General features: G+C 48.5%; 1 long non-coding RNA gene across 2 annotated transcripts in view; it reads left to right on the top strand.

Moving 5' to 3' along the window:
* Nucleotides 1-23099, top strand: part of LOC109370723 — a 26830-nt gene extending 3731 nt beyond the window's left edge. The window contains exons 2-4 of one of the 2 annotated variants that reach the window (XR_002121075.1): nucleotides 1957-19690; nucleotides 20055-20353; nucleotides 20434-23099. This is a non-coding gene — a long non-coding RNA (uncharacterized LOC109370723). Of the gene's footprint in view, nucleotides 1-1956; nucleotides 19691-20054 lie in introns of both variants that reach the window. The other variant, XR_002121072.1, reaches the window with a different exon arrangement.
* The last annotated feature ends 1603 nt before the right edge of the window (nucleotides 23100-24702 follow it).

The following is a 24702-nucleotide window of genomic DNA, read 5'->3' on the forward strand; positions in this document are numbered from 1 at the left end:
GGGGCCCCAGGCCTGGATGCAGCACTACAGATGGGCCTCACAAGAGCCAAGTAGAGGAGGACAATCACCTCCCTCTCCCCTGCTGGCCACCTTTTTAATGCAGCCCAGAACACAGTTGGCCTTCTGGGCTGCGAGCGCACACTGCTGGCTCATGTCCAGCTTTTCATTTTTGGTCAGCTTGAATGTTGTGCTCAGCGTGCAGAGAAGTTGCAGTGAAACCTCATTGAACTGAAGGCATAGATAGCATTTAAGAAGCCTTTCTGCTCTTACCAGCTGTATGCAAAAGTGAAGATTTCCTGAAACCATAGAATTACTCAGGATGGAAAAGACTCTAAAGATCATCAAGTCCAAATCGAGTTCTTGTTCATAGGGGATTTATGGTTTCCTACCTGCAGAAATACACTGCTTGTGCTGAGACAGACATGGGCAAATCTGTAATTCAGCAGTAGTGGAACTAGTTACTCCCAGTTATTGTAACTGCTAACAGATCAGCAATAGACCAAAACTTTAAGGAAAACGTGATTTTAAAAATAAAAAGCCATAAGCAAATATGCCAGTAAATCCCAGCAACAGAAGTCCCAGCAGGAGCAGTTGTGTGCCTAGAGTATGTCAGAGGTGTTTGATGTAAGTGAGCAGTGCTTCCCCTTTCTCAGGGAATGACTCCATTTCTCTGCTGGGCACTCCGGGTTCCTGCTGTGCTCCTCTTTTTGCAGGGGGGAGGAGTTTGTTTTTATCTTGCTGGATGAAGTGATATGAGAAGCATTGCTTTAATCAAGCAAATGATTTTATTTGCCCCCACTAAAATTTTTAAGAATTTAGGTTCATAAAAGTCTTTATTATTATTTTTATTGTTTTATTTTCTTTTACCATTCCTTTAGATGACTGGAAAATCTGCCTCAATCTGCAGCACACTCACAGAGCAGCTCATTTCACTAACCCTGTGAAATGAGAGCAGCACAAAGAATGCATCAGCCAGCTGTTCCTTCCATGCAATGAGAGTTCTGCAGGCACTCTGTCTTGTTGGTTATGCTCCCAGTTCAAGGGCACCTGAGTCTTTTGTGCCCTCGGATTTCATCTGCTTTTGTTTTTTATGTTGGCTGACGAAGCGGATGCCCTTAGCATGGCTGTATTGCCTTCAGTGATCACTCTTAGCCCCTGGCAGCAGGTACCACATTTCTGGTAGGAAAGAAGAAATTTGCCTCTTGGTCAAACAAGCCTCTCTTCTGCAGTTCTTAGCTCCTGTGCGGTTCCCCTGATGTCCTGAAATAGTGCAGGGGACCTCTGGGACTTTTAGCACTGGATATGTGCAAGTGGACTGGAAGTGTGCAGTAGGATGGAGGGGAATGCATGGTCCGAGTGTTCAGCTTTGAGTTCAGCAATTCTGTTTTGGGGAATTTGATCTGAGGCAGTAGCAGTATGCTGTGTCCTTCATTGAATGTGCAACCCTGACAGTGTTTAAAGGGGGGAAAAAAAAAAGATAGATGAAATAAATACGTGTTGGTGATACGGTATGACAGAACTGCTTTGGGAGCTTTCATGATCCATCCAGCTGTGAAAAGCCATGGGTGTAGCCACCTGTTGGCCTTGCTAGCTCATGCTGTGAAGCTGCCCACATGGCAGGTGAATTCTGTGCTTTTCATTCCCTCCTGCTCACACGGGGATCTTTTACTCACAGTTGAGCATATTTCAGAATTCTGTAATACGTATCTAATTGCATGTATGCTACTACTTAAAACAAAGTTATTGCCTTAATGTTTGTAACCCCAACTGAAGGCAGAATGGCTGTGGGATGAGAGGGGACGTGCAGGCTCTGCTTAGGCCGTCCCAAACAGGTGTGGATCCCAGGAAGTCTCACCCTTTCCCGGTGAACCTATCTTGAAGCGTTTCCTGCCGCATCATGTTGATGATGCACAGCATGTGCCACAAAACTCACTGACATCTACTTTGTTCTTTCAGGTGTTTTTTTCCTACACGTGCAATGCTGCTGTTGATGGGGCCTTAAGGAAAAAGGCTGAAAAATTCAAAGCTCACCTAACGAAGAAATTTAAGTGGGACTTTGACGCAGAGCCTGACGACTATGCTCCTGTAGTGGTAGAGCTTCCTGAGGGCATGCTCACAGACTAAGCAAAGTGCTCACATAGAAACAAACAGCTTTTTTTAAAATCACTTTTACTCTACACCTTTCTTAACTTTTCCAGCTTCTTAAGTCATTTTCTGTCGCTAATTTCTCTTGCTGCTGTAAAGACAGATTTGGAAAAACCAGAAAGATTCCTCACCACATGAGAAGAATTGTTGGAGCTGTTTGAACACAGCCACATGGCTTTGGACACCTTGTTTTTCTTCTAGCCCTTCTGCGACAACTTCTCGTTCTGTACTGAACAGCTCCTTACTCTGGTCTTACCTGTCTGGCTGGAGGTGATGCATCTCACACCTGGAGCCTGTGCTGCTCCTGTTTGATGCCGCTGGAATGAGGAGGGTAAGCTCACGACTGGTTATAGCTTTCTGCAGCCTGAACCCAGGCTCTGAATGGAGAACTTCTACTCTTCCTAGGCTCGAATTACAGGAATGTAACCAAAAGCATTACAAAACTGTGTCAGATCCTTAGCTGCTTAATTATGATTTATTGCTATGTTGTGGAGGAGTGCTCAAAGCTGCAGCAGAATTCATCCCATTTTATACCACTAACACTGAAATATCTTTTCCTCTAATTCTGTTGAAACCTTTTGTACTTACTGCTGACACTCTGTTTAGCGTGAAGTAAAAGAATGTTAACAGTTTGATAACATTCATTACTGGACAGTGGTCACCCAGGTTTTGAAACAGAGGAAAATGAGATGCGTGTCAGGCTTTTACATGAACTGCACCCTTCTGTTTTGTTGTAATCAGAAACTTTAAGTACTTTCACAAAAGACGGTCTCTTCTTTCTCCCCATCTTCCCTAACGTGGGTTGTAGGAAAATTCTATAGGGCTCTTTAGGCCCTGCAGTCTGCTCATTAACCTTCTCCTCTGGTAGAGTTCTTCAAATATTTGTCTGTATGTGTATCTAACAAGATAACACTGCTTGTCCTTCTTTTTTAATTAAAATAAATCTTATCTTGGTCTTGTCTACAGAAAACATCTGTACAATTTTGTTATTTTATATATGTATTATATAGCTGAAGTTTATGGTGCTGTGTGGCTGGCCTGTCTCATTGGGATGTCCAGTGTCCCCAAAAGTAACATCACAGTGTTACTGTTCTGTTCTGTTGTGTTCTGTTACATCTAAGTTCAACTCATAATGAGCAGTACATGGCAGGGCACAAATGCAGCATGTTCTGGGAAGGGAGTATGTGGTTGTGTGTTTCCAAATAATCAGTAACCTACTGCAGGAATCAGCTGCCAGAAACCCTCATGTTGCTGCCTTGATACAGTTTCTTCACTTTCCTCAAGGGCTTTAAACTCCATTACTCTGGTGTCTTGGTTTGTCCATTTTCAACAGACTGAATACTGAACATGAGCCCTCAGGGGAGGTCACTGCAGTTTGGTGAGTGTTTTGTTCTTAACTTTATCTTTACGTGCTTTCTTGGCCTTAACGTCCTTGAGATCTTTTACACTCTGACTGTGCTCTTCCCATCGTCTTGCTCTTTGCTTGCCTATATCCAGAGGGAGTGCTGTCTTTGCAGTTGTCATTTGGACAAATTGTAAGGGGCGTTCCCAGATTTGATGAAAGGTGCCTGTTTGGTTTGTTGGCTCTTTGCACCAACACAATGACTGATTATGCTGCTTTAGAGTAGAACACCAGTTACTGATGTAACTCAGCAGCACAGGTAGCATGGAGCCTGGGGACCATCCTGTCTGAAAGATGAAAAGATGAATAGTGCTTGATGCTTGTCCTGGCTGAAAACCAGTTTGGCCCAACAGTGTCAATGCTTTGCAGACTGTCCTGGTGGTGCTCCTGCTTCTTTGATGGATAGGTTACTTTGAGTGTGTCTTTGGAAGTTAATTATCAGGTTTTGTTTTTGAGATTTAACATGTGTAGCAGCCAGATTCCCATAATAAACTGCAGTTTTAACAACCGAGAACAGAAAATATAATTGTTCTTCCATCATGCTTTTGGTGAGGCTGTAATAGATGTCTCTAATTAGACCCACAAAGGAGGTGGGGAAGAAGTAAGCTTTTGGGGGCATCATCCATTTGCTACATGTGAAACAGAAGGAGGGAAGCTAGGAACTTTCAGATAAATATAGATTGAGGTTGAGTGCTTGGAGTTCAACTCTAGGAATCAATTGCACGCTTAAGGGAAGAGGGAAATTGGCACATACATGTGGCAACACAGATTGAATGTTTGCAAGGGGAGATGGTCATAAATCTGGGAGGGGAAGGAGGTGAGGGCTGTTATTCTTGTTGAAGTCAGCAGGAAGGAGGGCATAAATAGAAAGCTGTAGCATGTCATGGCAGAAATATTTTTTTGCCTTTGTATAGCCTGAGGACACCTATGGCTGTGATAACACTACCCCTTCCTTCCAGCTAAAACAGCTGGATAATCTGGTATGATAATCTGAAAGCAAAAGAGAGATTTGTGTGTGTGTAAATACAGATTACTGCACGCTAATGAAGTGTAATAGGTGATGTGTTTGCAGCACTGATTCAGCAATGAATTAGGGTCAGGCCAAACTGCAGTGTGCATTATGAAATGGCACCGATGCATGAGGTATGTTGGCTTTATGTATATGCAGAGAGTTGTCCAGCTGCCAGAGCTGTGCAGTGAGGCAAAGTGGTATTGTTCTTGTCCTCTGATATGTGCAAATTATGTTGGAATGTGGATTCTGCTCAGTCCTGGGTGAAGGTCATCAATTAAGGATCAACAATAATGACATCTACAGTGCAAAGTCCGGTGTGATTATATTCAGCCTTGGGAGCCACCATTCAATTTTCATTCCTTCATTGACTCTTAACATTGGGCAGACCAGAGCTGAGTCTCGATGATAGGTATTTTGTATGGTAACCTCTGTTGTTCTGCACCACCCTGAAAAGAGTAGCTTCGAGAGTTTCATTGATCTTGCAAATGAGAAGATGTGAAACGGGTTATAGAAAGCTGTCCTTCCATCCCAGTGACACGGCACACCCTTCTTTTGTTGGGAAGAGAAATAGAACATCCTTCCCTGCCAGCTCATGCAGCCTCCGGTTTAATTTCCACCTCCTTCTCTCTCATCAAAATGGCAGGTGGACTGTGTCCATCTGTTTTCAGGGGGATTTCTGCTGATGGCTTCATTGTGTTGCCAGTGAGCATCCAGAGTGTAGTTCTGCATATCCAATTGATTTTACGTGGCAGCTATGTCACCAGTGTTTTAACTCCTGTGACAGCAATGCTTAGAGTCCTTGAAGGGCACCAAGGTCATGCAGTGTTAATGCCATGCAGGCACATGGAGGGGTTCTCATCTCACTGCTTGACTGCTTGGTGCTTGACTGCTCCATGCTTTCACTTTACACCACTTAACGGTGAGTTTAATTTTTGTTATTATCTGCATGGTCTCTTACAGCAGCCCTAATGTTCCTGTGTCTGTCTTGTTTCAGCTCAAGTCTTTTCTATTTCTATTAGATGTTCCTATTGTTTGTTACTCCTGTACCCTTATTTTTTCTATTCCAGAAGTAACAAATATGAGATACTTGCTTAGGCTTATAGCAATTAACAGGAGTCTGTTGACAGACAGCACCTCTGTTTGGAGCAGCATTCATTTCTGCTATTGCTAAGGTGCACCTCTGTCAGCTGGATGAATAATGCCAGCTGCTGTGGATGGAGCCTTAGCACTGAGCTCCTGGAAAATGGACAAAGATGAAGCAGAACATCTTGATTCCTTCCTCTGAAAAAGGAAATAACTTCCCTCGGATCCTGCTGTTTGTTGTCCAGCAAAGCTGACAGTGCAGCCCTGTTACTATAAAGGATGTACTGTGAATGGTTGTTCCTTCATGATGTGGTCACCTACTCTATAGCTATTTCTGCTCGTCCTCAGAGAACGTGCAGCTCCCTGCATTCAGGCTGGAAGTAGTCCAGAGCCATCCTACTGAGGCAAGTGCTGTACAAGCCACAGAGTGGAGCTGAAGCACAGCTGGGAGGATGCCCCAAGCAGCATGGCTGTGCTGGAGCCTGTAATTAATGCAGGGGACGCGTTGATTCTGCAGGAGCTGCGTTAAGAGCATAAATGAGTTGCAAGGCAGCCTAACTGCAAATAAATAAACTAAGTCTAAATGGGTTAATCAATATGAGAAAAAATCCATATACACAGCATATCAGAGCCACTGCTTTGGAGTTGTTGGGTCTGTTTCAGCTGGCTCAGGGCTTTGCAGTTCCACAAGGAAGGTGCTCCTATCTGTTGTTGCAGTACTGGTTTGTGTGGCCATGCTATGGCCGTGCTTTGCTGCCTGGCATGCCCTGCTGCTATGCTCACCTCTGCACGCACTGCCCCCAGGAGCTGGCTGAGAAGGCTGTGCTGGGCTTGGGCTGTTTGGAGGTCTGTCAGGTGTCACCTTAGGGCAGGCAAGGAATGAGGGTGAGAAGGATGTTCTGTGATCCTAATTTCTCATCTCAGGCCCCTTTACAGACATTGTGATGGCTGTGCTGGGGGCCTGTCTGGCCATTCCCTTGTCCTGCGCCCCTGGGGTCAAACAGGACATGTATCTGAAGCACTGAGAAGTTTCCCAAATTTCACATTCTCAAAGCCATAATGCTTGCATGTTTTCTCCACCTGCTGGTGAGCTGGCATTCACTAGAACTCTGCCTTAATCCTGCCGTGTCTCTGCACATTTCCTTATTGTCTATTTGCCAAAATTACTCATCATTTGGTACTTGAAAGAAGCTTCTGAACAGGAGAGAGAGCAACTTTTTACATGAGCCAGGTGACAAGACAAAGGGAAGTGACTTTAAACTGAAAGAGGAGGTTTAGGTCAGGTGTGAATGAAAGTTCTTTACCCAGAGGCAGTGCAGCCCCAGCACTGCTGCCCAGAGCTGTGGGTGCCCCATCCCTGCAGGTGCCCAAGGCCACAGCAGGGCCCTGGGCAGCCTGAGCTGGGGAGCAGTCAGCACATGGCAGGGCTGGGGGGCCCTTCCGTCCGAGCCGTGCTGGGATACCATGACTATTGTCGCAGACCATGTGTCTTCAAAGTGGTGTCAGTGTTCTCCAGCAGTGTTGACTCCACACCTCTGCACATCCCAGTTTCTGACCAGGCCAGAAGTAGTGCTTACTTTCGGTCCTCAGTGAGATCTCCTGGAGCCTTCTCTACACCATGCTGAATGAACCCAGCTCTCCCAGCCTTTCACCACAGCAAAGGTGTTAAGACAGAGCTTTCTTTGTGCCAGGCTGCCTGCCAAGAAGGCAGTGGCTCACCTCCCCCTGGGGCCTTCACATGCTGGTCCTGAAGGGGCTGCCTGCTCAGGTGCTCAGCATCACTGCCTCTGCAGAGCAACAAAACAGACTTTGCACTGTGACATCTCCAAGCAAAGGTGACTGTTCTTAGTCACAGAAAGGAGAAGGATTCCTTTAATATGGTTTTCTCCAGGATTTTATCTAATGACATCAATGTGTTCACATTAATGAATAGCCAGTGCCTCCTACTGTTCCATGCAATCCCCTGTGCCCACCAGGCGTCCCCCGAGGGACCTGCTGTGGGGAACACCTGGAAAAACCCCTCTGTTGCAGCACTGAGGGGCAGGGAGTGGCAAGGAAGTGGGGAGGAGGAGTGTGCAGACAGTGCCAGGCATCATCTTTGGTGAAAAAATGAGTTAGGATCACTGTGGCCCATTGGTTTTGGGCCGTGTTTCTGTAGAGTATCTCCAGATAATGTGACTACTTTATGAGCAAGTGCCTTTTATTTCTTGAACTGAATAATCTTGCCAACAGACTAAATCCACATGTGTTTGGAAATGGTGTGGTTCCCATCTGGTGATGAAAGCATCCTGCTCAGCACTCGGTGGGAGGCAGAGCTCATCTTGCAGCCTCACTGACCTTCCAGGAGCTTGGCTGGCAGGCGATCTGAGCCTAGAGCTGTGCGAGGGGACAAGGATGATCCAGATCCTGCTGCCCATTACTGCCTGTTGGCCTGTGTACAGTTGGGGTGGGCTGGTGGCTGTCACATCACCAGGGCTGGGAGTCCTTCCAGTTGGGCTGAGCACAGCTTTGAGCCGCTTGAGATTCTGCTGGTCATTGTTGAGAGGCTCCCAAACTTGTGAGAGACCTTCTGTCTGTCTGCAATCCAGCAGGGACCTGTTAAACAGTCACCCAGCTGTGGTGTGTGACCACTTGGGGCCTCTTGTGGCTTTATTTCATTAGGAGGAGATCACCAGGGAGGACTGCATGTATAGCATTACTGGAAGTTCACGCTCTCTAAGTGTGTTCATTTAATGGCCAGTAACCAGTTTGGTCTAATGTTCCTTTGGGGGCTCTCATACACTTTATCAGAAGACACAGGCAGATAAGGAGCTCTCTGCATTAGCAAGATACTCCACCTTCCTTAATATTCATTGTTCCCTGCAAGGACTTTTTTGTACTTGCAAAGAAAATGTATCTTTAATTTACATTTTCTCCCTCTTCCTTTGCTTTTTCAATAGCAAAGCACTCATCCATGCTTCAAAAGAATGTCCAGATTTTCCTGCCATGTCAGGAGTCATAGTCCAGTTTTAACATGACTGAATCTATCTGTCTCCTCTGTGCTTCAGTACCAAAAGAAACTGCAGCTTTTGTCTTCTGCCAGTAATAAATGTTTTTTTGTTTTTTGTTTCTTTCCATGTTCCTCTCATGCTCAGTAAAAGCACCTCTGAGCTGGCTCTGCTGTGCCACCATGCCTATGGTCTGCAAGCCAGCCTTCTGTTCTCTGAATGTGCACTGAGGATGCTGTTAAGCACAAAGCAGGTGTGAAACATTCAGTGGAATAAAGGGCAAGGGCAACTGAGGCCTCAGATGCTCTGAGGATGTCTCAGTAATGAAAGCACTGTTTCCAGGCAAATGAAATCATTCTATCTAGCATGTGAGCAGAGGGTTATTGCATCCAACCACAGGCTGTGTCTGGGAAGTGACTTATGCAGCTTTGACTGTCTTTGGTCCATGAAATTACAGCAGCAGCATCTTTATGCCTGCTCTATTGTTAGTGGAGCTGAGGAACAGAATCTCCTGCTTAGCTGCTGCCTGGCCACCATTCTTCACCTATATCATGTTTGTGCACAAAGCTGTTTTACCTCCACTCCATTTCTTTTTCCCTCTGCTTCTTATCCTTGCCTCTCTCAATTCTGCTGACTTGCTGGAAAAACATGAAGGAGGAGAGTTCTGCATGCCTTCCCTGCCCCTCTGACCTGGTCTCTTTCACAGAGGAGTGAAAACAGGACAAATCACTGAGTAGGTGATGTGGGTGATCGGTGCTCCAGGCATTTGCTCTCCTGCAGCTGACATGCAAAAGGACTGCTTTGCTCTGATTGCCCAGTACTAGTTTTGTCAACACTAAGTAGGCTACTGTATTTGGAAAATGCTCTCTGTTCTGACTTAGGACCATCACTTGCATCTCTTGTGTGACTTCTTTTTGTTGTTGTTTTTTTTTTTTTTTATCTTGGCTTCAAGTATGGGAATGGCATCCAAGCAAATCCATGTGACTTCTCTGCCCAGTGGGCTTGCATTCCTCTAGGTCCCAATTTGCCAGGCTTTACAAGTGATTTGTCACAGTCTTTCCTGAACTCACTGTGGTTCATCTGTACAAGTGGACTTCAGATGAGACAGTAAGATGCCCAGGCTGGTGGTTCTGCTTTCACAAGGATGCAGCCTATGACAGAAAGTTCTGCTTTGCAGAACCAGTGGGATACAAGGTAGGAGCACAGGCTGTGCCTGGGCTTATTCATTGGTGACTAGGATGCTTCTCAGATCTGGCAAAACATAGCTCCTTGAAGGTGTGAAGCAGGTCTGCAGATGTTGAGGAGACTACGGATCAGGTTGAGGTGCATAGGGCTGAGGACTACAGAAGCCATGGCCTCAGTGGAGACAGTGCTTGGAAATATCCCCTGCCCTCCTCTCCTGTCTTTGGATCCCATGCACAGCATCAGTCCTGATGGGTCCAAGAAAGTGCACGGTAGGACCTCCGTGAGAGCTCTGTGTTAGCTGAACCTCCGCACATTCAGGGAGGAACAGTGGTTTGCTTTGAAGACCTTCTCCTGCATGGATGTCCATCTTTGTCTCCAGGTGATGAGTCAGTAGTGGGATTTAGGATATGAAAATGTGAATGCTTGGATTTGCCAGGAAGAGACTAAGAACATAGTCTGGGGAGGTGTTTGACTGAGATGAGGTGTTCTATGAGCAGGATGGGTGCTGACCATGCAGTCTGGGGGAAGTGAGATAGGTTGTGTCTGTTGTGATGTGGAAGAACAGCAAACTCTGACAGAGCTGCAGGGTTGGGGACATGGGGCCAGAATGAAGCAGAGCTCTGTCCCCACAGCTGCATTTCTTCCTCCCTGCTGAGCAGCTCGGCCACGGCTCCCTGGCATGAGCAACACAAGCCCATGGCTGTTGGTGCCCCTGGCTGTACTGCTTTCTGGCTGGTGTTGAGTAATGGGCAAGCTGGTGGCTGTGGAGGAGAGCAGCATGGCCCTCCAAGCAGCCCTGGGAGCAGAACTGGGGCTGTAAGCAATATCTTTCCAGCAGCACTTCCCTCGGTGCACTGCAGCCAGGCTGGGACAAGGGAAAGGACAGGGTTCTGTGGCTTGAGCATAGCTGGAGACGTAAGTGTCTGTGGCAGGTCCTGGTTCTGCAGTAAAGGACCTGATTGGAATCTGGCAGTTACTACTTGACATCAATTGGAAATATACTGGTGAGAAAATGACTTTTGGGCCTTCTACCAGCCACTGCAGCTTGATGAGCTACCTAGTTGCATAATAGCATGTACCTAGAGAGCAACCTGTCTGAGGTGCAGCACCAAGCAGCTCTGTATTTCTAGCAGTTTGAAGTCAAATGTTCTGACTCCAGAAGCCCTCCTTGACTACTGCATCGGAGATGAATGTAAAAGCAAGAAAACCCCATCTGTCTTGCAGGCTGAAGTCTGTTTGCCCTGATGTATGCAGTCTTCCATAGAGTGAGCACCTTCTGTTAGCAGCGAAACAGGAGGCTGCTCAGGGTTTATGTGGCAAGGTTTTGGTAGCAGGGGACTGCAGGGGTGGCCTCTGTGAGCAGAGCCCAGCAGCTGCCTCATCTCAGATCAGAACCAGCTCCTGACAGTTCCAAAAGGAACCTGGTGCTGGCCAGACCTGAGCCATGAGTAGTGCCGAGTGCCCCTGTGAGAGCAGATGTAAGAAGGGAAAAAAATGCTTCACAATAGCAGCTGGGAGCGAGGAGTGAGACATGAGAGGGAAGCAGCCCTACAGCCACCAAGGTCAGTGCAGAAGGAGCACAGAGCAGCAGCTCCCTGCAGCCCAGGAGAGGCCCACGGTGGAGCAGGCCATCCCCCTGCTGCCCGCGGGCACCACACGGAGCAGATCTGCTCTTGCAGCCATGGAGGAACCTGTGGTGCAGCAGTGGATGTGGACTGAAGAAGGTGCAGCCCACGGAGCCCCACAGGAGCAGAGCCTGGGCCGGAGCTGCAGCCCGTGGGGAAGAGCTGTGGGGAGCCGAGGGTCTGGGGGAGGAGCTGGAGCAGTGCCTAAAGGATGGGCCCCATGGTATCGAGCCACAGCGGAGCAATGCTTGGAGAGCTGCGGCCCACGGGAAGCCCAAGTGGGATCAGTTCAGGAAGGACAACATCCATGGGAGGGACACACCTGGAGTAGGGGAAGACGCTGAGGATGAAAGAGAAACAGATGATGGAGTGTTCTGGACTGACTGCAATCCCCATTCCCTTCAGGAGGAGTGAGAAGAGGGCAATGGGAGGAACGTGGTTTTAGCTTGCTTTTAGTTCTCACTGATTTAGTCTATTATCAGTAGGCAATAAATTATATTATTCTCCCTTATTGTTGAGTTTTTTTGCCTTTTATGGTAACTGCTGAGTGTTCTTGTCTTAACCCATGAGTTTTTTCATTGTATTTTCTCCTCATCCTTCGCAAAAGGGGAATGAGAAAGCCATGGAGCAAAGCTGCGCTGCCCATTGGTGCTGAACAATGCTTCCCTGTGTCCTTCTGCCATCTGAATCACCCCTTTTCTGAGTGGCAAATACCTCTTCAGTGCCAATAGTGCTGCCCCAGGCTTGTTCTCTGCACGGTGGCTCCCCATGCAGCTGCTATGTGCTAGCACATTGGTAATGGAGGCTTTGGGAAATAATCTTTCACCCTGTGTCCTGGTAAGCAAGGGGAGCTAATGTGAAGGAGGAGCTTGTTGCTGAGGTGACCTTTCCTGGAAGGGTTCTGCTTTCCTTCTGATCCTGCTTGAAAAACATCTGTCAAGTTTTCTGTACTCTTGCAGCAGAGACAGGTTAAGATGCTTGCTGGCTGTGCTCCCTTGCCGTAATGCTGATTGAGGGCAGCTGTCATATTTTAGTGGGACATCATAGGCTACTGAATGTGCTGGATGCTGTCTTTGGCCTTGTCCCCCTCACAGCAAAGCCAGTGAACAATGCCACTCTGGAAAGCCGTGTCAGGGAGAAGCAAGCACTTTACTCCTGCAGTGGAAGAAAAGAGGCTAAAAGCACAAGTTTATCCCTCTGCCTCTGAAGCCCGGTGCTGGGCAAGGCAGCACCCAGCACACTGAGGCTTGGTGGAGCTGGGAGGAAGCTGGCAGCCACCACTGTGTGGCTGAAGGCCTGTGGGCCTGGGGAGACCTGCTCCTGTTACAGGCCAGGTGCAGGTCCCTGAGCTGGCACGAGTGCAGTGCGTGTGACTGCCTGACTGGAAGATCTGTGCTCACAGTTGTAGCTGGAAAATGTTTTGAAGTAGTCCAAGCATTTGTCTATAGCTGTCAGAGTTGTGCTCTCCTGAGGATACGTGGTGGCATGGTCTTGACTTGCAGTGACAGAGTGACAGATGTGAGCAGACCCAGCATTCTTGAAACGTCTCCATTGAGCCACCCCTCCAGGCAGAAGGGGTGGTGGGCAGCACAGGGTTGTCTGTTGTCAGGAGTTTGGGATGCAATTGTAGGAAGGCCCCATTAAGTCTGGGAAACGGCCTTGATCAGTGTCGGGATCAGATACGTAACATGCAGCCATGTTCCAGTGCCCTGTGCATCTGGCCCAGGAAAGGAACACGTTCCCTACCTGTGGCAGGGTCTTGCTGAGGCCATGCCTGCACAGGCAGTGTGGGGTGCGGTGCTGTGGCCTGTCAGCATCTCATGGTGTGCAGTGGTTTGGCTGCAGCAGGCAGCCTGAAGGAGATCAGACCAGCTCACTGCAGCTAGAGGCAGGAGGACCAGACCTTTCTCCACTTTGTTCTGACCTTGGAGTGAGGATCTGTTCTGTCCATGGATGGCAGCCAGTGACCCCCAGCTTGTTTCTTCTCTCTGTATGTTCTTTCTCCCACAGATTTTTCTCTCTGGGCATTTATTTTCTCGCAGGCAAGTGACAGGCTGCTCGCAGAAAGGTCAGACTCAGGAGGGCACACATCTCATTAGCACTGACAGCAGAGCCCAGCTGCTCTGTGCACATGCACCACATGTCCCCTGCACACTGCCCATGGCTTGCTGCTAGAGCGCTGCTCCCTTGACCCTCTGTGCAGGGGTCCCATATTGCCAGACCCCAGCTGGCTGAGTCTCTGTGGGATTTCACTTCTTCTCTAGGATGAAGCCTGTGCCACGTGTTGAAACCAGCAACTCTCAGATGCAGCAGCTACAGGGCCGGCAATTGGGATGAAGTGGGTGGGAGGAGCAGCGTGCATGGATGTCACCAGATATCTCTGTCTCCTTGGAGCCTTTCCAGGATGCCTGTACCCTAGCTGCAGAAAGACATGGCCATTTCTGTGTAAATTCCTTTCACTTGACCTGGAGCTAGTGTCTCACTCAGTGAGAAGAAGAAAGCTGGCTATGTTTTATGGCTTTTTCCTGCAAGCTGTGTGTTTTTCCTCAGGTTATAAGTGTCTCCGGACTGTGCCACCCCCAGACCTGCTGTGCTAGGTGCTGTGTGTATGCAGAATGTTACCCCCACCCACTCTGGGACTGGGAGGCTGCAGCTTAGGAAAAAGCTCTGGCATTGTAGGCATGACAGTTCAGGCTGTGATAACAGCTTTGCTGAATCTCTAAACCTTAGCACCAGATGAACAGGCCTAAATTGATGTTGCCAGGCAGAGATGAAAATGCTACTGAGCATCCTCATACTGGCACATCTGCTGGCATCTGGTATAGCAGCTCCCCTTGGTAAGACCGAGGTACTCAGTGTCCCTCTGACTGATGTGGCACAGGCTGATGAGGGCAGGTTTGTGTATGGCTTTGAGCATCCCACTGGCAGAGCCTGCAACAGCTCTGGCACATCCTGTATCCCTAACAGCCAAAGGGAGTCCTCTAGCCTGAGCCTGGATGAGAGCAGAGGTTGCAATGACAGACTCCAGAGCTGTGGCTTGCAGAGGAATGCAAAGAATGCTCTTGCCCTCAGTAGCAATTCCAGCAAAACATCTGGCTGCCCATGTCAGGGTTTTTTATATTGCTTCCTTGAAGAATTTCTGCCTTTGCCTGGCACTGAGAGGGGCCTTGAGAAATTGTATGGCATCATGGAAGTTGACAGCTTCAAAGTAAGAGTTACATGCTTGGAGGAAGGGGCTGTGGTAGCCAGTGTGGTCTGGTGAGGAGGTGGTGCTGAGCTGAACATACTGTCCCTGCACTGCTCTGGTAGATGCTTACACATCTAAGTACTGCCACTATGGCACCTGACAAGCATGTTAATGAAAGAGGAGCATGGAGGTAACAGAATGTCCTGTAAGCCTCATGCTGTTGACCACATCAGATGATGTTCAGTACAGTGCTGTGCTATAACCCCATACCCTGGCTCACGTGTAAGACTCTAGAGCACCCATCTGCCCTTCCCCAGCTGCTGCTCCAAGGGAGATCATCATGTCAGCAGCACAGGGCAGGTTACCTCCCACTGACTGCCCTCTCCTGTCAGTGTCCTGGCATGGTGCAGGGGCTGGGCAGGGGGCTAGCATTTTCTGGGAAGTGTCCCTCTGAGTTGGCAGCTACCTTCCTGTTTTATCTCTGTGCTTGGCTTCTCCTGCTTCTTTATATCTGCATGCCCCAGTCAAGGCAGCGTGTGTCTGTGCAGCAAAGTCGTCTGTCTTCTGGATGGCTGGTAGTGCTAAGGAACGCAGCTTAGTGTGGTGAGTGCACCCACACACAGCCCCTCAGCCCCGCGGTGGCACTGCTGTGCAGGTAGGAGCAGGCTGAGGGCTGAGGCTGGGTGCTCAAGGCTTGATGCCCATCTCACCCCTCAGTCCAGGCAGGCATGGTGCACAAGCACCTCCGTGGGGACTTTGACTCCCATTGCAGGAGAAGATCTCAGCCATGGCTGTGTGTGGTTTTAGCAGTCAGGCTCTCCTGACTGGCACAGTAGGAAACGACAAATGTCCCCTTCCTATGTGTGGCAGCCCCGGGTGCAAAAGTGTTGAGGAGTGCCTAATTGCTGTGCTCTATAAAAAGAAATAAGTAAGAAGGGCTTTTGCAGAGAGTGTAATCTCCTGGGGAAGAAATAGCTGCTCTCTTCCACCCACACCATGCACAGGAGGCCTTCATGCATCGACTGATCCTTTCCTTTCTACTGACCATGGTCAGACAGTTGGAGCCTCCTGCTGGGGCACACATCTCCTTCCACCATGGGGCAGGACTAAGGCTCTCCTCCCCCTCTCATCTCTGTGCCAGGCTGGGCAATTGGCACAGCCATTCTCAGTAGGATCCTCTTTTGAGGATTTTAGTTATGGGTGTCTCTATTCCTCAGCTGCCTGCAGTAGCTCCTGTGACTTCAGCTGGCCACACATTGCCCAGTGCAGCTCACATGGCCTTGCCAATGCTCCCCCTCTCTGCACTCTGTCTCCCACTCAGACAGAACCTCCTTATGATCCCAGGGCCCTCAGTGAGTGTTCCTGGCCATGCATCTTCTCTGCAGTGACAAGACATTGACAGGGGGATGCTTGGTTGGTGAGGTGTGTCTGAGTCTCAGATAGCACCAAGACTTGGGAACCAGAAAGCCACAGGGAAAGAGATGGGATCTGGGGCAGGTAGAGCTGCTGGGAGTGCTTGCTGACCTTGAAAGCATTCTTCCACCCAACAACTGATTTAACTGGGGATAAAAAACAAATCACTATCTGTTGCAGGATGTTGTAAAGATCAGAAGTATGAAAAAAGATTTGAAACGCAGTTGGATAAAAATAATTGGGTAAATATAGTAATATATCTGCAACCTTTGGCTCAGAAAATGACCTAAATCTGGTTGATCAGGGAAAGGTAACAGGGCCCTGAAGGAGTGGAGGTTGTAGGTTGTGCAGTTTTCCCAAACTACTAGCTGTGCTCATGGGAGCTGGCAGAAAAGGAGGGCTGTTTTTTGAACCTGATTTGTTTGCCTTTGAACTATACAGGTTCTTCTGGATTTGTCACTCCCACACGTTTCTGTCCTCTCTTCATTTTCTCCTACTTAATTACATCACGGTACGCTTCACAGAATCTCCTTCTCTGTAAAGCATCTGGAAGCCTGAGGTCAGGGACTGACTCTTGGCCTTGCTCAAAATGCAGCACTCAGCACTGACTTGCTTGTGGGTATTAGGGGTGAGCAGTGGAGGAGAAGCTGTGGCTTTCAGAGTGCTCCCTCCCCACATGTTGCCAAACATGACTCAAGAAAAGCTGCTCCTCCTGAATATGGAGCCCATTCTGCCCCTGCCTGTCCTTACTGTGGGTGAGTCAAGGAGGGAGTTCCAGGGCTCTGTTGTGGCCTCCTGACTCCAGCATTGCAATGGGGTGCTCCTTCAGTATTTTGCTCTCCAAATGGAGTGTCTTGGTTCTGGTCCCTTGCACAAGCTTATCAGGATTGTTGCAGCAAGGTGATATGGACCCCAGTGCCAGAGTTAAGGGTGGGAGGTCTGGCAAGTATAGCAAAGAAGTGTAGCTAAGGTTTCTCCCGGTTATTACTAGGTTGTCAAGCTAAGTGAAAAAAATATACATCCAGTGGAGCAAATGAGGCTGCAGAGTTTAGAAACGGAAGAAAGAAAACTAGCAGAGGAGCTACTGGGAGCTCAGGGGCTACCTGGCCTTGAGTTCACACTCCTTGCAGCAAACTGGGCAGGGAACTGTGAAATGGCAGCCTGCAACACGAGCATCTGCTGTTTCTTCTACCCATATAAAAATGTGCAACTGCTGGGGGAGCTCCAGACAGCAGCTGATGGGCTCTCCATCGCAGTGAAGGCACACCAAGCCAAGCTCTTGCCACAGCCATGGAGCGATCACAGCCATGACTGGAAGGGGAAGGAGCAGCTGGTGAACTCCTCGACACAGCCAGGCAAACTGGGCACAGCATCTACAGCAGTGTCTTATCACAGACACATAGGCCTGGAGACTGCACCAGGCAGAAGTAGTTCCCAGCTGCAGGGAGCTGGGGCTCAAAGCAGCTGCTTGGGGGTCATGCATGGGATGATGGGCAGGGTATGAAAGCACATGGCAGATGACAGGTAAGAGTTAGTGCTGCATTACTCATCACAACAGAATTTGCCTGGCTTGTACTGAATGCAGCACTAAGCTGCAAGGAGCTGCCTCTCAGTGAGGACACAGTGTACCAGAAAATCAGGTGCATAGCTTGATAACGATATGATGATACAGTTTTGGCTCATACAAGCAGTAACAAGAGACAGGAGCAGAATACAAGGAGCCAAGCATCCAGTGAGAAGACTGGGAGAGAGGGGGACGTGGGAAGGAAGTAGGGAAAAGTAGATACAGTCTGCAATGGAAAAGATGTACCTGGGTTAGGGCTGAGGATCTGCCTGTCCTGAGGAGGAGGATGGCTGGGCAGAAGATGGCCTTTTCCTTTCCCCTCCACCTGTCAGAGGGATTCTGCTTTTGGGCTACAGTGTCACCTTTGCTGGAAGATGATGATGTTTGTTTGTCTGCCCCTCATCTGGAATCTGCACTCTGTTGGCAGAAAGGGATCAACTCCCTAGGCCTTTCTCATTTTTGCTTTGGATTTTGTTTTCTTAATTGGACATGCAGCCACCAATTCTGTGAGCAGGCTGCTGCAGGGACTGGTGTGCTGAGGGGAAAGCTGGCTAATGATGCAGGGAGCTGCACGAAGCATCACTGGGGGATGCCTCATGCAAACGCATAATATGCATAATTTACTGAAACTTTAATATTAATGTTCAATCTAGCCTAACCCCTTGTAAAAACAATTAGCAACAAAACCGCCTTTGCAGCTACACAGATGTCTTATTCTTCCAGTGGCAGCAGTAGGGCTTTTCTTCCTCTGCCCCATTTTGCCATTCACTCTGCTTCTCAGCTCCTAGTCAGAGGGCAGGAACGAGGAAAGAAAGACAGCTTTTAAAAGCTCCGTGCTGCTCTGTGGGGCCATCGAGGAGCTTGTCTTGTCCTGTATCTGTGAGGATCTGTGAGGATCTGTGAGGATCACCCTACTTCTCTTTCCAAACATGGAGAAGATTTCGCTTTGTAACAAAGTTTCTTTTCTCTCTTTTTGTTTAATTTTACCATCTTGGGCCTCACTTATCCTCATGCCTCTCTCCCACCCAGCTGCCATTTAACATTGTAGATTGTAGATTGACTTTGTAGTTGCCATTCAAATGGAATTTGTTTGGCTGGTATGATACCCTGTACGAATTGATGCAGTCAGTGGCATTAGGAGTGAGCTGATACCTTATGCAACAAACCTCCATTCCCACATTCAGCTATGTTCAGGCCCTTGCTTCATGAATTGCTGCCATACATCCATCCCAATGGAAGCAGAGCCCAAGCCTGACCCTGGTGGCTATGGCTCTGAGGGGACAATATCCTTTTGGAAATTGCTTCTAATTTGGGCAGCTTCTAGAGACAAAAGCCTCTTGGAAAGCATCGCTGGAGCCTGATCCATAGACCTGCTTTAGCCTCATGCATCACCTCATTGTTTCATCCCCCCCCCCGCCAAGCACCATCACTCAGTTCTGACTCCTCCATCCCCAGTGACAAGGGCACCTGGCTGAAGGCTTCTCAAGTTGGGGCACTATCAGAATTTAGCTGAGAGTGGCAGTGTGGAAGGAAACAGGAACTGGGGAAAGGATAATGCAATATCCACTTTTCTGCCAGCCTTCACACCCCAGAAAAGGAGAGTGGCCAGCTAGGGATAAGGCTCAAACACCTCTTGTAGCATATTCTTGTGTCTACACACAAACTACTGGAAGGGCTCACAGAGAGGTCTGCAGTACACAAAGCCGGGTGCTAGCAGGTCCCTGTGCTCATGGCAGCACTTTGCCTCTGTTAGGATTAGAAGTGAAGAAGCTGTGGTCCTTCAGCACTCCCGCTCTGACCTCCTGTGTTCTTTCATCTCAGCAGACAGCATAGCCTTTTTTCCCCTAGAAACTCTTGAACTGTGTGTATAGGAACTGCTGAATCATGGCCTGAACCTCTGATTGATCACCTGAGGTGAGCAGTGAGTCAGCCATGGGAGCACAGGTGAAGGCAATTCACCTGTGCTGTAAGAAGGGGTGGAGCCTGGCTGCACCTCTCCTAGAGCCACTGAAGAGCTGATTGTCAGTGGGGAAGGGTTTCTCTGGAGATCCACTCTACTGGAGTTTCATAAGTGAGCCCGGGATATGGTACGCATCCTATCTTTTGCTGCTTTGGTGTAATAACTGTGCAGCCAAGCCCTCTGGTACATCTCTTGACTATGACATCTGTACATTCGTTGATTGTACAATGGTGTAAATCTGAGCAAGCTTTCTAGTTTTGGGGCTGGGATGTGGGAAATGCCTTCTTCTTTAATGTCTGCATCTGAGCAGTTTTTCTTCTTAGAAAATGGGAGGGTGAACAGAGAACATCAATTCATAATGCAGCCTTCCTTTCTCTTGTTTGGTGACTAGTGAGGGGGGGAGCACAAACTCTCAGCTTCTGCCAACTAAATGATACACTGTCACTAGAGCTCTGAAACAGGAAAATGCTTAAGAATATCTTTAATTCCAGAGCTTGGAGTGAATTCTCACAACTGTGGAATAAGGCTGAGGCCCATCGGGTTCCTGGAGAAGCTCTCCTACCCCAGCTCTGCAGCTATGGATCCACAGCCCATATGCTCCTCTCCACTCTCTGGCTGTCCATGGCCAAAGACTGGCCTTCCCAGTGGCTCAGGCTTCTTGCAGAGGCAGGCAACGTTCCTGGAGATGTGTGGAGAAGTGACTACAGGTTTCAGTTTGCTTTATGTTTCCTTTGCAAAGCTGACCACACACTTGAATTTCTCCATTTGCTTCCTGAAGTTCAAAGCCAAGGTGAGGAGCACATTTAGACTGAATGACCTAACTGTGTTTAGTCTTTCAGGGCAAAAATGAAACTATTGCATGCCTTCCAGAACAGAACACCAATGGGACGTTCGGGTTGCAGTTCCCACGCAGGGTGCCTGGTGATTTCTGGAGCTCCCTCAGTGCTGGAGACACCATGCAGGGCTGGCAGACTGGGGCAGGACCTAGGGAGCCACTGGGATGCTGGCAGCTGCGACAAGACCAAGCTCAGATCCTCAGAAGCCTTGACTCAGAGTTATGTGGCCATGCCCAAAGGCTCCCTCTCCTCCCTGCCCCTTCTGTTCCTTTGGGCACCACCCTTCTCCCTGCCCCACAACTCCAGTGCCCCACAAATGCCCTCACTGTCATGGAGCAGGACAGCGAGGAAGGGAGCAGAGATAGGGCCAGCCAGGCACTCCCTTTCTCACCATGGAGAGTAGGGCACTGCTGAGCTGGAAGGCATTGCCTCTCTGCCCAGCGGCTGCATTGCATTGCTCATCTCTCCTCCTCCCTGCTGCTGCCCTCATTTGGCTGATTCTGTAGATGAAAAGTGGCCTTTAAAATATAGGACAAGGTCACGCTTCTCTTCCTGCAGTCACAGCCCTGTGCGGCTGTGCCCTGATGCTCACTAGCAGCAGCTTTGAGGAGGCACAGTGCAGGTGCTGAATGCCCTGTGGGGATGCAACAGCAGCAGTGGTACACAGGCGGCAGCAGCAAGGGTGCAAGTTGGTGGTGATGGGGTGCCCACCTCCAGCACTACCACAGCATCCACCCAGAGAGGCTCTGGACTGGTAGCTGGGAGGCTAGGGCTGGCCTTCAGTTGTGCTGCTGCTGTTCCAGAGTGGGTTTCTTTCCATCGTGTGTCCTCTGCACCGTTTCCATGAGACATATTGACAGCTTTGTGCCGTGCAGTAGAAATGCACAGTCCTGCTTGTGGGTCTCCAGAGCAGAGGGAGTTGGGCTGATGTGTTTGTAGTTGTTCCTGGCCCAGTAGTGCCCTCCACTATGGGAGGAAGGTTGCTTTCCTTGCAAGCAGGAAACACTGCTCTTGCTCACCACCAGTTCCTGCTTGCCCCTCCTGGCACTGCCAGTACTAGTTACAGCTCTGTTTGTCCATGGTGCATCTCAGCAGAGGAACAGGCATGCCAGTAGTCCAGTAGCTTTCAGAGCTGATACTTTGCAGACTAAGAAATGTGATGAGAGTTAGGTGGGCATGTTGTGTTTGTGAACAGCATTAGAGTGGGACACAAGGGTGCTGTCTGGGAGGGCTCACCAGTGTTAGGCTGTCCTGAGTGCTCCTTACTGCGCCTTCCTGCTCCTATTGTCGCTGCTAGACATTGTCATCTGTGGTCCGAACTGTCAGTGCTTCAGCCTGCCTGAGCCAAGGCAAAGTGTGCAAATGAACTTCCCTGGGAGCAGTCTAAGCCTGAAAGTCATCTGCTCTCCCCACAAGCATGAAGAGATTGAAAATAACATGCTTGCTATCTCAAGGGGAAATGAGTCGAAGGCAAAGCCTCCCAGAAGCAAACACTGAGCAGCAGAACTCCATCTCGATGAGAATTTTTCTCACTGCAGTCCCCGCTGGTTTTCCAGGTGGATGCCAGGACTCCCATAGCGCTTTCAGTTAACAGAGGAAGAGAAACCTGATGTCCTGGCCAGCACAACAGACAGGACTGTGTCAGCAGCTTGGACAGCCCTGGGCACTGCACAGACAACTGTTCTGCTTCTTGGAGTTGCTGTGTGCTGCCAGGATCTAGCTCTCTGACAGGAGTGCTCAGTGTTCCCAGGAGAGGGCAAGCTGCTGCCCCATCCCCAAGGACTGCTGTGTTCTCCACGGTTCTGCATTGTCCAGCTGGAAGTGATCCCCCCCAGGGTAGGGGAAGAGGCAGCGCTGGCCTGGATGCTGAGTGCACTTCTCACTGAGCTGTTGGCTGAGTGCCTTCTACCTGCACACCTTTCACAGAAATCTCTTGGAAAAGAGCTGCTATTGCTGAAGAGAGGCAGCAGGTTGTCAATACACAATAATCAGATGTGTGCCTCTGAATGTAGGACAGGGTGGACCTGTAGCTCTCAGTGTTCTTGAATTGAGTGGTGTCTGAAAGCCTCCTTTCACCTCTCTGAATAGCAGTGCAAGGCTCAGACATTTGCTGCCAGCTCCTGACTGTCAGATCGGTGGATCTGATGGGTCCCCATTGGTGCAGTACTGGAGGTAGGACAGAGCTGCTACAGGGGTGAACTTGGCCTCCTGGAGTCGAGAAGTAATTACTGTAACATGGCCCTCATGGACCTGGCCCTCTGAGTGGTACCAGGTGAAGCATCCAAAGGACTGATCTTTCTCCAGCTTGAAATTCCTGTCTCTGCTTGAAATGTCTGTCTCTGGCTGAGACTGGAAGATGCACCCTTTGCGCAGATTCTGTCTAGGAGATGATGCAGAAGTCCTAGGGGTGACTGTCTTGACAAAGGGGTGTCTCGCTGATTTTTCACATTTCTCAGCAATGCCTTTTGGCCCAAAGACACTCATTATTTATATCTTTCAAAGCCAAGAACTCTGAATTAAGAATTTATAACTTCATTAGAGTATTTTGTTTATTTGCTTCCCAATTTATACTGGGGCATGACAATCATCCTCCTATCTTTCTGTTAAGGAGTTAAGCCCATGACTAGCTGCTAATTTATTAGCCCCCTTGACAGTGCATAAAGCTGTCTGCAATTAGGTGTTGACCACTCACACAGTGATCTTTGGGTTTGTCCTACAGCTTGGGCTGTGATTTTAGCTGTAGGAGGGAGATGATTGGCTTGATCCTTCCCTACTTGTTGTCCCTTGGTCAATCAGAACTTTACAAATAACTGAGTTGTGCTTGATTATGCTTTGGGTCCCTTCCAACCTGGAATATTCCATGATTCTACAATAATGAGCCTGTTATCATACCAGAACCCTGGGAAGTTGGTATTTGTTATCAAAGTGGAAAGACATGCCCTGTTTTACCTGCTTGTGCCAGGTGTTTCTCTGCCACCTTGTAGTGCTGTCAATTGCAAAGAACAGAAGAGGCTTGGAAGATGTCTCTTTGAAACCATAGTGTTTCAGGGTGATCATTCTAATCTTTTGTATGGTGTAGAGCTGTACAAAAACATCTCTCGTCCATGCTGTGATCACTGGACAGGCTCCCAGCCAACTGATGTAATGCTGGCATGAGGTGTTTACATCTTCAAAGTCATTGAAAAAGTACCTCCAAGCTCCTGAATGTGCAATGTCTGAGACCCTGTTTGGCTCTCAGGTGTCAGATCAATACCTACCATATCTCAAACAGCAATGCCCAGAAAGACTTGGCTCTGTAGAACCCATTAAAGTGGGAGCCTTCCATGGGTGCTAGTCAACAGAGCAATCTAGCCTTCAGGTTAGTATTTTGGGGTAATCTCCAAAAGCATTACAAATACCTCGGTTCTTATGGAGTATTACCAATGGAGCTTCTTGTACTTGACATGGAGTTGATATAAACTGGCTCCATTAAGGACTTAAACCCCTCTCAAAGACTCAAGCAACTTGATGCCTTTGGCTTCAGGATGGGCTACAGCATGAAAATATAGGCAAATGTGGAAGCTCTATTCAGGCAGATCCCAAAGGTGCTCAATAAATCCATAATAGAGGTGCAATTGTTTGCTCTTTCATGCATATGGTCACAGAAGCTGCTGACAAACCTCCTTGATTCCACGTCCTGTTCAGTTCTATCGGCCTGTTTGGCCCTGCTGCTTCCAGATGTCCTGAGTGTTTGTAAGACTGCTGTCTGAAGACTCTAAACCTGCCTATCTTTATTCAAATAAAACCCCATGGTTTTGGGGTTTAATACATCAAAAGTGTATATTTTGGCCACTCATTTACACAAAATATCCATAACTTATTGATATTTGTTCTCTCATAAGCAAAATGTCAGGTGGCTCACAATTGCTTACTCTTGGTGCCAACAAGTTGAGGGAAGTAGACATAGTGGGGATAAGCTCTTCCACACTGCTTCCAACAGGGACTCTGGAGAAGAGCTCTGCTGTAAAGCACTATCAGTCATTATTAAATATCATTAAACTTCTCCCAGAAGATTGGCATCATGAAAATTTTGTATTGTACTACTGCATTTTAGTAAGGCTGGGCAGAGTGCTTAAAGAGGTCTTGAGAAGGATGCAGGAAGAAATCTAAGCCAGGCCAGGCAGTCAAGAAGAATTACAGTGAAACCAGACCAGAATGATTTCAGGCTGAGAAGTGACCTGTGGTGGACCTCCAATTACTCTGCCAAAACAATACTGATGTCTGAAGCATCTATTTGATTTTGGGGGCATGGATTTGGGAAGTA

Source organism: Meleagris gallopavo, chromosome 22 (assembly GCF_000146605.3).
Source record: "Meleagris gallopavo isolate NT-WF06-2002-E0010 breed Aviagen turkey brand Nicholas breeding stock chromosome 22, Turkey_5.1, whole genome shotgun sequence".
In the NCBI taxonomy this organism is placed as follows: domain Eukaryota; kingdom Metazoa; phylum Chordata; class Aves; order Galliformes; family Phasianidae; genus Meleagris; species Meleagris gallopavo.